Consider the following 13,235-nt stretch of genomic DNA (forward strand, 5'->3'; position numbering starts at 1 on the left):
CTGGACAGTGAAATACAAAAAGAAAACTCTTGTACTGGAATTCATTGTTGTGAAGTCAGATACTAAACCAATATTAGGAATTAATGCATGTGACAAAATGGGGCTCATGCAGAGAGTGATGGAATTGAGCAAAAGTGACAAAATGGATATCTTCACAGAATATGCTGATGTGTTTGAAGGCATAGGTTGCCTGGATGGCGAGCACACAATCCGAATAGATGAAAATGTGGTTACGAGAGTTCATCCACCTAGAAAAATTCCAGTTACCCTGAGAGAAAACCTGAAAACAGAACTGAACAGAATGGAAAAAATGAATGTAATAGCAAGAATCGAAGAGCCCACACAGTGGGTCAACCCCATTGTGATTGTGGAAAAGTCTAATGGGAAATTAAGGATATGTTTAGACCCCCAAGATCTCAACACAGCGGTAATGAGAGAACACTACCAGCTACCAACGGTAGAGGAAATAACTAGCAGACTCTCAAAAGCCAAATACTTTACAGTGTTGGATGCAAGTTCAGGTTTTTGGCAACTCAAATTAGATGAAGCCAGCTCTCGCCTCTGTACATTCAACACTCCTTTTGGCCGCTTCAGATTCCTCCGTCTCCCATTTGGGGTCAACTCTGCTCCTGAAGTTTTTCACAGGACAGTGAAGCAACTTTTTGAGGGAATTGAAGGTGTTGAGACATACATTGATGATCTTTTGATCTGGGGAGAAACAAAAGCGCAGCATGATTACAGACTGAGGCAAGTGTTAGAGAGAGCAAGAGTCAAGAACTTCAAGTTGAATAAAGAGAAATGCAAGATAGGCTTAGAGGAAATCAAATATCTCGGTCACATCTTCGCAAAGGATGGTTTGAAACCAGATCAGACCAAAATTGAGGCTGTCAGAAAAATGCCCACTCCTGAATGCAAAAAGGATGTGGAGCGATTTCTAGGCATGGTCACTTACCTCGCAAAGTTCATCCCAAACATGTCACAACATACTGAGCCATTGCATGTACTTACTAGAGATGACGTTGCCTGGCAGTGGGAGGAAGAACATCAGCGCGCATTCAGCAAATTGAAAACAATGCTCACTGAGGCCCCCTTGCTCAGATACTATGATGTCAGTTTACCAGTAACACTTTCTGTCGATGCATCTAAAAGTGGACTGGGTGCTGTTCTACTTCAAGACGACAAGCCAGTGGCTTATGCATCACGTGCATTGACTGAAACAGAACAGCGTTACGCGCAAATAGAGAAGGAGATGTTGGCGATTGTGTTTGGAGCAGAGCGTTTTCATCAGTACGTTTATGGAAGAGAGGTAGACGTACAATCCGACCACAAACCTCTTGAAGCAATAATGAAAAAGCCGTGCTCCAGCTAGAATACAGAGACTGTTAATGAGATTACAAAAATATCAAGTGAACGTACAGTACAAGCCAGGTAAGGAGATGTATATAGCTGATACATTATCCAGAGCATACTTACCAGAGACCGGCTCTCCTGATAAAGAAATAGAAGCTCAGGTGCATATGGTAATGTCAAACCTACCTGTGTCAAATGAGAAACTAAATGAATTCAAAAAGGAAACTAAAGAGGATGTGATTCTGACAAAACTCACAGAGACAGTGCTAAATGGTTGGCCTGAAAAGAAGAGCCAAGCAGCAAAAGAAATACAAGGATATTGGAACTTCAGAGAGGAAATCTCAGTTGTGGATGGAGTTTTGTTCAAAGGAGAACGGCTCATAGTTCCAGCATCAATGAGAGCAGAAATGCTGAAGCGAATTCATGAAAGTCACCTAGGCATAGAAGGCTGCAGACGGAGAGCGAGAGATGCAGTGGTGTAGTCTACGTGATACGCAGGTATACGCCGTATACCCACTAGAAAATGTCAAGGATTTCCGTATGCCCACTAGGAAATGTCAAAGATCTCCGTATACCCTCTTTAAAAAGCGTGAGGATTCGTAACAACATCGTTTTGTGAAAGAACTTTCATTCATAAATTCACCCCGCCGCCCGCCCGCCGTGACGTCTATGTTTGCGCAGCGACACGGATCGAATCGCGGAGTCCAGCAACAAAATAATGTAACTTAGCTGTAAAGCGTAACGTCACGCAATTTGGCCATTTTTGAATGAACAAATCAAAAGTAATGATACAATTAATCAAATCTCGATATGTACTAAGTGTCTATGAATATTAAAGCATGTTCTGCGTGTTTCTGTGAATGAGCGCTCAATGTATGCTCTACTACACACTGAAGCGCGCGTGACACGTGAAGCCTTGTTTATACTCGACGCGTCCGCAAGAGCGCGAAGGTGCGCACAGCAAAATTACGTCACTTTTTGTAACATCGCGCGCGGCGCCGCATCCGAAGATGAACGACTTCGAGCCGAATCAGGCCGAACTGGTACGTCTGTACCAGCATGTTTATGATCCTTCTATACACAGAGACATTTGCATTGATGGGCGACCATAAAAGCCTCTCATTTTGTGAATAGGAACACATTTGCCTTAACCCTCTGGGGACAGATTGGGCGGTACCGCCCAAAATGGCATACTTTTACAAATGTGTAAATATCTTAAAAACTATTAATGATAGAGAGGTGTGGTCTTTTTTACCGTCTTCCTCAGATTCAGCTAAAAACAGTGATAACTTAGCCGACTTGTAAATAAACACACTTCCTTGTTGCGCAATACCACAATGTAAAGGGCCAATGAAATCGATGTTGTTTGGCAGATTCCGCAAGCAACAACCAATGTAAAAATTGCCGATGGCGAAATATTTTTCTTATCCAATCAGAGGAAGGTTACCATGACGTATCTAGCAAATCAGAGGACTCTTTAGCCTTGCAAGGGGTGGTACTATATAGTTAGGGATATGACGCAAACAGCGTTGAATGGAGAGAAGGAGAGAGAGTATATCACAGTATACTCACTACAAAAAACTAGACTACACCACTGGAGAGATGTGCTCTTTTGGCCTGGAATGTCACAAAGCATAACGGAGATGATAAACAACTGTGAAGTGTGCAGCACACACCAAAAACGCCAAACCAAAGAGCCCTTACATCCACACAGTGTTCCTGAAAGACCCTGGCAGAAAATAGGTGTTGACTTGTTTACTTTTGACCAACAGGAGTATCTAATCTTAGTGGATTACCACTCCAAATTTATTGAAGTAGAGTGGTTGAGGTCAGATACAAGGAGTACAACAGTCATTACCCATTTGAAGTCACAATTCGCCAGACATGGAATCCCTGAAACAGTCATTTCAGACAATGGGCCACAGTTTAGCTCACGTGAATTTCAAGCTTTTGCGAAAGAGTGGGAATTCATGCACAAAACCTCAAGCCCCCATCACGCACAGTCGAATGGAATGGCTGAAAGAGGGGTGCAGACTGTTAAGCATATGCTTAAGAAGGTTAAGGCTGATGGGAAAGATCCTTACTTGTCTCTGCTGAATCTGAGAAGCACACCCATGGAGGATATTGGAGCATCTCCAGGCAGCCCAACTGTTGATGGGTCGAAGATTGAGAACAAGACTTCCGATTATATCAGAGTTGTTGAAGCTTCGCATGGTAACCAACCCAGTACAGCAGTTGCTAGAAAGCAGACAAAAGAAGCAGAAGAAATATTTCGACCAAAGATCCAGACCTCTTCAGAAACTTCAGGTTGGCGACAATGTAAGAGTATGGCAAGATGGAACATGGAATCCAGCTGAAGTTACTGGACTTTCTGAGCAGCCAAGATCTTACGTCGTTGAGACACCTGAGGGGAAGGTGTACAGAAGGAACAGAAAGTTTTTAATGAAGTCAAAAGAACAAAGTGGCACACCAAGGAAGGACGCGGACAATCCAGATGTGACTCTACAAAATGGGTGTGACAACACAGAGAAAAAACAGGAAATGGACACTCAAACAGGGAAAAGAGAAGTCAGTCCCACTTAGCTCTCAAGTCTAGCTGTGAAAACTGCAAGTGGATGAGTAGTCTCAAAACCAAGAAGGCTTATTGAGGAGTAGTTCTATGATTTTTCCTTTTAAGTTTAAACAATGTCACAGTTCCAAGGACAGTGTTATGTTAAATTAAAGCCTGACGGATGCTAAAAAAAATGCTGTTACTGTATGTTGGGCAGTGATACAGATTTTTTTGTAATGGTGGGTTTATATACAAGGTGACTAAAGTTGATGTTGTTGTTGTTTTTTCTCAAAAAAAAAAAAAAAAAAAAGGAGATGTCATGATATGTAATACGTCACCTATTGCCAGCCGGAAGCAATAATGTTGGGGTTACGGGGCGGGGTGAACGCAGATAAAACGTTGATGGCTAAAACCTAAAACATGTCTCGTGTCTTCTCCTTACCGCACATCAAAACAATGTTATCAGTCGCCAGGGGGTGCTGCAGTACCCTCAGCACCCCTAGTTCACGCGGCCATGAACTAAGCGATTTCTGAGAAACACTGTTGATATTTGAAATCAATCTAAACAAACACACCTCTCCCTTCATTGCTCTGACCCCAAAATGCACAAACATGCAATGCAAGATTGGATGTCTCTTTATCATAGCTGAAGCTGAAGATGACAAACTAACGTCAAGTTTAAAAATGAACTTACAGTACACAAGAGTATATACAAGGAATAGATTGTTGTTAGTCTCACGAGCAGCACAAGAGCTCCAGACAAACAATGACACTCAAACTGTCCTGTTACTATAGCTAACATTACAACACCAGAATATCTTGGTTCTGTGAAACATAGCAAAACCAAAGTTACTCACGTATGGAGCAGAAACAACACAACCTCTGCATCCGTTTTCAGGCCCTCCCGCTTCTGTCTCTCCAGCGCTGGAAAGCGTTTCTAATATTATTGCGTATTCTAAAGCTCTTGTCTGATCATAACCCTTCTTTTTCCAGTGATATTCCTCTGACCTTTTCTCTTTTGAAATGTCTTTCAGCTATCTTTCTTTCCACGGTCTTTCTTCAAATTAGTGATAGGTTGATCATGAACAATTCGTTCATTTTGACATGACACAAGAATAACGAGTTGTCTCAGAGAGTGATTCGTTCAATTTGTCTTGACCGCGCATGCACAACATCCAATTCTGTACCAGAAACAGCAATAATTAGTTCACCTCTCGAGTGGGTTTGAGTCGTTCGTTCATCCTGTGATAGCCCCATAGGCTAAGGCAATGCAGTCACCGAAAACAGAAATGATCAGTTCACCTCCCGAGTCTTCGGGTCTAATGCTGCGTTCCAGGCAGGTTTTTGACCACGTAAATTTTAACGTAAACTTTGTAGCAATCCAGGCCAGTCACGCCAAACTACCTGAGCGCAAGGAATTGTGGTAGCTAGATGTAAACAAACCAGCATGCCGGACCTTACGGGGCTTATGCGCATTTGTAATATTTTATGTCGCTAAAGGTGCTCACTCCTTGTTTATTTGAGGGAAACGGAGGAGTAAAAACGGCACATAAGCCAAGATAAGCTGTTATACCTTTTATTTTACTTTATTTGTATATTTGGAAAAGTATTTGGTATTAATTTATCCTTGCACTCAATGGACTGAAAACTACTAGTTTACGTTAACGTAACTAGTTAACGTTATATTGTCCTAAAGTGTATTCTCACCGTGTACCGCCTGCAGAAACACTGCATCCGTAGAGGCTGCCATTGTTGTTTTGTATGGTTTCGCGGGCTATGTGACGTCAGAGCTCGTAACTGGGAGTACATGGATCTAGTACAAGTTCACGGGTTTGACTGCCGTTCCAGTGCACTTTCACGGGTATAAGGTTGGAAAAACACGGGTTACAGGTTGCCTGGAACGCGGCATAAGTTTTTCGTTCTTTTGTTACGTGACGTGACAGCCGTATTGGATACAATAATTCCCAACCTTACTTACCAACAAGCGCTTAATTAGTTTTTTAATCATTAGTTAGGTGATGAGTTTCTATGCAAGTTTATATCTCACAATTCTGAGTTTATAATACGCAATTCTGACTTTATAACACACAATTGCGACAAGAAATCAAAAATGTACATAAGGTAAATGTATAACATCCAAGACCATTGTTGGCCAACAAATATTGTAATCAATACATTTTATTTTATTGTGAGTTTTAACACCTATAACATTGTGAGTTTTATTTTGTTTACCTGTTTAACCAACAGCTATAACAATACGATTAACATTTACGATGTAATTCATAGGCCTATATGAAATTGTCAATTTCATAAAAACAGAACATAGCAATTTAGATCAGTGTGAAATAGATTCAGTTTTATTAATAAAAAAAACAGCCACATCTTTCAGTAGCCTATCATGGGAACAACATTTTTGTTCCGCCAGGCATAGCGAATAAATTTAGTTACTGATGTTTCACTTAGCCTACATAAATATGCATTTTTTATTTGTGCCAGTAAATAACATTTAAAATAAAAGGAGTAAATTCTAGGGTCCTCGTACCGTCTGTGCTCGGCTGTAAGTACAGGTTAGGACTTTGCACGTCCACTTTTATTAACCATTCATTGTTGATATTATCAATTAATATAGCCTTTGAATATTTTGCTGGTCATAACTGCATCCGATTTTAAAAAGGCAAATGATCAGATCTGTGTTCTGTTAGTGATGCGTTAAGGAAAAAGTAAAGTCAATTTGTGTCTCACAGATTCATTCTTTAAAGCTTAAAATAAAAACAAACAAAACTTGATTAAAAGCAAGAAACAGTACTCGAGTAGCCTGTAACAACGACAAATAAAAAGAATAATTATGCACAATAGTTTCTTACTTTTTTTAATGTAATGGGGTTACAAACACTCTTCAGATTTGCGTGGAAATGAAACTATATACGCACTTCCTCGTTCTCACACCTGACAGAACACGCAATTTATTACAGGATCACCTGAGCAAAACAATCTGTTCGACAATTTGTTGAATTCACCATACTGTACATTTAAAATATAAATAGTAAATAGTACAAACTAAATCTTAATATCTTTAGGGGACTGGTTCCCAGTTGCGTAGGCGCATACTCTGCATTAGTTTAACAACAAAAGGATTAGAAAATATATGTTAAAATAATATAACATGGGATAGATAACTGCTCACCTGCTCTGCTGAAGCCCTGCGTGTTGACTTAGGTGTTATCATAGAAGCGTTGCCTTTTTGCGGCTGCTCAAACCACACCAGTCCAAAGTTCTCCTTAAGCAAAGTTTAAAATATAAGAGTCAAACCAGTTTTATCTGCAACACTGAAGAGACAATTGTAGAATTTTTCAAAGATGCGTTAGACCTACACTTCATTTCAGTCCACTTTAGACATTAAATATAAGTAACTTTGCAGGTCAACTAACTCTTATTAATTTCCAACTACATGTCAACTAACTCTTATGAGATTATTAGTATACTGTTAGATTAGGGTTAGGGTTAATAGAATAAGTTGGCATGTACTTGAAATGTTACTCATAGTAAGTATTGTTTGTTGGGGAGCATCAAAATAAAAAGTTCGTAGATATTAAGCAGACAAACTACTAATACTCTAATGACTGATAGTTGATGTAGTTGCAACCCTGGTGAAAAAAAAAAAATGCTACTGTAAGTATACTTGCAGCCAGACTATTTATCAGTATACTTCAAGTGTGTTAATGATTAGTTAACTTGAAGTGTGCTATTTTGAAACAACTAATTTTGTACTAAGTATATTTAGTAGTAATTAAATTGTAGTAAAGCATAATTTAAAGTGTATTTAGTGTACTTGTTACATGCTAGCATTTTTGTTCCCTCCCCTTTTCTCATTGGTTGCTGCATTTCTCCCAAGGGGGTAATCCGTGAAGCCTCCTTGGGGGCCGCCATTGGCTAGCAAGCCTTCACCTGCTGTTAGCATTCCATTGACTCCCATTCATTTTGGCGTCACTTTGATAGCGAATAACTTTACATCGGAGGCGTTTAAAGACTCCATTTGTCCATTGTTTATTTCTAAAGAAACACGACAATGTATAAAAGGCTCCATTACCTTGCATCTTACATTATGGCCCCGTAGAAGCCGTTTTTGTAAATGTAGGCTAACGATTGCGTCATAACCACTCGACTCTCTGTCGCACAGTAGAGAAATTACCGTATAGACAGGAGGAGAGGCTTGCGGGCAATTGGGGGGACGTGGAGGCATAACGTCCGATAAAGTCAAGGGAGAAGCCCATAGAGTCATAAAGTTGCTCCTGCTGCGAGCTCATGGACAGCTTCATACTCACGCTCTCCGGCTCTGCAAGATTCGGAAGGGAATGATTCAGATTCGTCTTGGCACAGCTACTAGAAGACTTACAACTGTCAGACAGGTTGCTCACGTCACATATATGTCGTCAAGCTCAGTTTGAGCCTGCGCAGTGCGCTCGGCCATCAGGAAGTGAGTGCTTCTACTTGACTTCACTTTTCTCCTTTGAAGTCTATGGGGTCGCTGTGTCCATGTCTTTTACTGTCTATGATTTCTCCCCTCTGCTGTTGGTTTCTTCCTGTTTTCCCATTCTCTGCTATCTTTGTTTGTAGGTGCTGCTATTGGTCGGAGACAACCAATCATCGGCTGTGGTTCTAAGGCACTCTGTGGATATAAGGCACTCTGAAGAACGGAAGAGGAGGAGATTGGAGTGTTTGTTGGCTTGTGTTACTGTTGTTGAAAAGTACTGACTTTGTGGTGGTTCGCTTGTGTGCTTATTTGATTGTGTTTGCTCACCCAGAGGACTTCTTGACTGATATAAAAACTGCACCAGTCCGGAGAGAAGAGAAAAGGAAAGTACGTCACGTGACATACATCTTACATACATGTAGAATTACCATTGTTAGACACACTAGGGAAGGAGCGTGTGCAACTATGTGTAATTTTTGTTTGTTTAGTTCTTGAAGTTTTAGTTATGGCGTGTTAAGCGCTGAAGAATTCTTTATTTTCTGTTTTGTTTTCAGTTAGTTTAGAGAGTGGGGATTAGTTAGTGTGTGTGCTTTGGTTTTGTTATTTTGTTTGTTTAGCACCGCTCATCTTCTTTCTCTCTGTGGCTTATATCAATTATCATTTTTCAATTTTTTATAAGTTGTATATAGCTGTGATTAAGTTTTATTTGTTTGTTTTCATTTATGTAAATTATAACATTTTATGTTGTAAATAAAGCGAACCACCTGCCTGCAGTAATTTGTTGTCATTGCGTCATTCACCCACAGTACTCCCAGAGACTAAAACTATAGGAGTGTGTTTCAATTGTATTATTTACGTCTTCCTCATACCTCTATGTCATCAGGGGATGTAACAGTACTAAATTGGAACAACTTTATACTTTAAGTATATGCCTGTGTAGGGACTAATTACATGCTTATAGTGATATTAAAGTGTACTTTATTTGTGTTACAAATTACAAATTCATTATTGTCTTTGAAACGTAAGCAATATACCCAGTAAAATGTATTATTTTGAATCAACTTCAAGTATATTAAGTGTATTTCAAGATATGCTTAAGATCAATTTTAAGCTATTTGCACTATATTTTAATATTAAATTGTGCCAAAATGGAACCACTTCAAGTACATTTAAGTGTACTTCATTACAGTTCATTTTAAATATACTTTTGTCTTAGAGTACAGTTATAATATATTTGAAGCTTAATTTTAATGTACTTCAAGAACATTTAAATAGCATTAAAATGGATTAGCTTTACACTAATACTTTATTATAAAGCTGTTTTATTCAGTATTTTAAATGGTATATTAAAAGTGCAAAAATAATTCAATATAAATGTTAAGACATACAGTTTCAAATCAAGAAAACTTTAATATAGTATCTTTATGTGTACATTACAAAATACATTGTACATTAAAAAAAGTGCAGCAGCATATATAATCTCTTGAACAAAATGCATAAAGATCAGTGAAATGCTATGGCAGAGTTATATTTAAAGGGGTCATATAATGGTACATGCACTTTTACAAGTTGATTGTACTGAAATGTGTGTTGGCAGTGCCCTCCCACGATTGTTGATTGACAGCAGCGTTTCAACACAGACCCGCCCTGAGCGAGCTGTCATCATATTCCGCCATTGTTGATACGCTGGAGCAGGGAAGGAGGCTGTGGTAGTGCCAAAACGCAAACCAGGAAAAGATTGTACAAACCCGGGGAATTATAGACCAATCGCTTTGACTTCTAACATATGCAAAATAATGGAGAAAATGATAAATGAAAGGTTAACGTACTATATGGAAAAGAACGGATATATAGCCAAATATCAAAGTGGCTTTAGGAAAGGAAGAAATACAATGGATCCAACTGTATGTTTAGAGCATGAAATTAGAAAAGCACAAGTAAATGAAGAAAGTGTAGTGGCTGTCTTCTTTGACATAGAGAAGGCCTACGATATGATGTGGAGAGAAGGTTTGTTAATTAGAATATGTAAATTAGGTATCAAAGGAAGAATGTATAGATGGATTAAGGACTTTTTACAAGGAAGATTGATACGTTAGAATAGGGGAGAGTTATTCAAGGAAATATATTGTTGAAAATGGAAGACCTTAAGGGAGTATAATAAGTCCTTTATTATTCTCCATATTAATAAATGATGTGTACAGAATGGGATGGGATTTTCACTTTTTGCGGATGATGGGGCGATATGGAAGAGGGGAAGAAATATGAAATTTATTATTAAAAAGCTACAGGAAGCTATTACGTAAATAGAGGAGTGGTCATATAAATGGGGGTTTAAGTTTTCAGTAGATAAGACAAAGATAATGTCATTTACAAAGAAAAGAATATGTACTGAGGTAAAACTAAAATTATATAATCAAGAATTGGAAAGAGTGAAGTGCTTTAAATTTTTGGGGATATGGTTTGATGAGGGAATAACATGGGATGTACATATCCAGAAAGTAATTAAAAAATGTAGGAAGGTGTTAAATGTTATGAGGTGTTTGGTGGGAAGTGATTGGGGAGCTGACAGAACAGCACTGAAGGCAATTTATTGTGGATTAATTAGATCAGTATTAGATTATGGATGTGTGGTGTATGGATCGGCATCAAGCACATCGAGACCATTCAGTTTCAGGCTTTGAGATTATGTACAGGGCCTTTAAAAACAACTCCAACGGCAGCACTGCAGGTGGAAATGGGAGAAATGCCACTCGAGTTGAGACAAATACAGCTATCTCTGAATTATTGGGTTAAAATAAAGGGCCATAATGAAGATCACCCAGCACAAATCACTTTAAAATCTTGTTGGGAAAGGGAGAAGAGGGAGACAAAAAGCTTTGGGTGGACAGTTATACAAAAAGCGACAGAGTTAAAATTAACGGAATTAAAAATCAGTCCAACAGTACCATTACCAATAGTACCACCTTGGATATTACCAGAAGTATAAGTAATTCTCTTTCATCATCTCGTTTCAATATCCACCTATGGGAAGGGCATCCGTACCTGACCTCTGCAGAAGCATCCAATTGCACCAAGTCTGGCTAACAGACAGAAGCGTGCAGCTAATGCCAGGTGAGGCCCAAGGCCGTAACCAGGGTTTGAAAATTAGTGAGGTCCGGGGTGTTGTGTAAAGAATTTTGCTATAATAATGGTTTGGCCATTGGACCCACATTTCCCAATGGACATTAAGCTGTGACCCTTTTTTTTAATGGAATTTGGCATATATATATATATATATATATATACAGGGGTTAAATTTGGATTTAATTATGTGTGGGGTAGTCTCTCACTAGGGGGGTCCGAGGGTTTGCCCCCCCGGGATTTTTTTTGTGAAAAATAAACCAAAATGGCACTTTCTGGAGAGTTTTGTGCAAAGAAAAAGTAGGTCTAGCAAGTGCAACGCAATCTCACGACCAATTCGTCCGAATTTGACGAGTGATTAAAAGATGGCTAATTCGTACGAATTCGTACGACCTCATTCGTACGAATTTGTACGATTTGTCTAAACCCACGTGATGGGTAGGTTTAGGGGCGGGGTCAGGGTCATTCGTACGAATTCATACGAATTGGGCAACTCGTCAAATATGTACGTTTTAGCAAAAATCTTACTAATTCGTACGAGTGAGGTCGTACGAACTGTTACGAATTAGCCATCTTTTAATCACTCGTCAAATTCGGACGAAATTCACACAGATCAAACACAAATATGCTGACTGAATAGATTGCTAGTTGAGAAACACTGCTTTAATTCATGTTTTTATGATGGCTTTGTGAAAGGTTAACTAAACAGCATGCGCCGTCTTCCAGCTGGCCAGTAAGTTATTTGGCAAATTTCATTCTGTAGGCTAACAGATCTGTTTTATGCTATTGTTTTTGATAGTGTTATACATTTCTTACAGATAATCGATTGTCATTGCGTTTGTCTTACCGAATGTGGTAGCTTTATGCAATTACAGTTTGTCTATAAGCTTCTTTTTTTTAAATGACATTAATGCCGACAGTTAAATGTTGCCAGATATTGCTACGAAAAACAAGCAAAACAAAATAATAATAATAATCCGAAATAAGTTCAAAGCTTGTGTTTTGGAAATAAGGTTAATATATCACTAAACCTTTCCACATTAATAACTTCCTAAAGTGTCACATTAAATCAGAAAAACAGGTGACTACTGCCACCTTTCTATTAGGTGGATCTGGCAACACGGAGGCTGCACCCGCGTTCACAACGCGCTCTCAAGCCCCGTTCAGTTCACTGCGCCAGCTTCTCGCAGCAACATGAATTGCAAACACTCATATGAGGTGGTTTAAACACTGCTAATTAATCATTCAGAGAGCTTGACATTTTATTTTTGAATGTAAAAAAAATGACCGAGGTCCGGACCTCGGTGACCTCATAGCTGGCTACGGCCATGGTGAGGCCACACCCCCTTACCTACGGGCATATCACAGCTGGGCGTGCTGCTATTCCTCATTTGACATTCGCTTCTCGCGATCTCTGCATTGACAGTTTGGTTGGATTAACATTACGCTGCTCACTTTCAAGTCTTCAGGAGGACATATCGCCAGATCAGCCTCCGCCAGACGTGAATGACAGTCGTTTCTTCAGCCTAGCCGCTGTGTTTTTTGCATCCGGAGCCGCCCGAGCTCTCGCTGTCCTTCACCTGCTCCTCCTTACATGGCTGCCCACCACGGATTTTTCCGAGTTCTTCACCGCTGGCCCACCCATGGCTATGTGACCGTCTAAACAGCCGCTTCCCCCGGGGAACAGCCTATCACGACGAGCCTGCCAGGCCGCGTGTGGTGCTCTCATCGCCGCTAAGGACC

The sequence above is a fragment of the Rhinichthys klamathensis genome, unplaced genomic scaffold (genome assembly GCF_029890125.1).
Source record: "Rhinichthys klamathensis goyatoka isolate OS25496 unplaced genomic scaffold, OSU_Roscu_1.1 h1tg000145l_1, whole genome shotgun sequence".
NCBI classification, from domain to species: domain Eukaryota; kingdom Metazoa; phylum Chordata; class Actinopteri; order Cypriniformes; family Leuciscidae; genus Rhinichthys; species Rhinichthys klamathensis.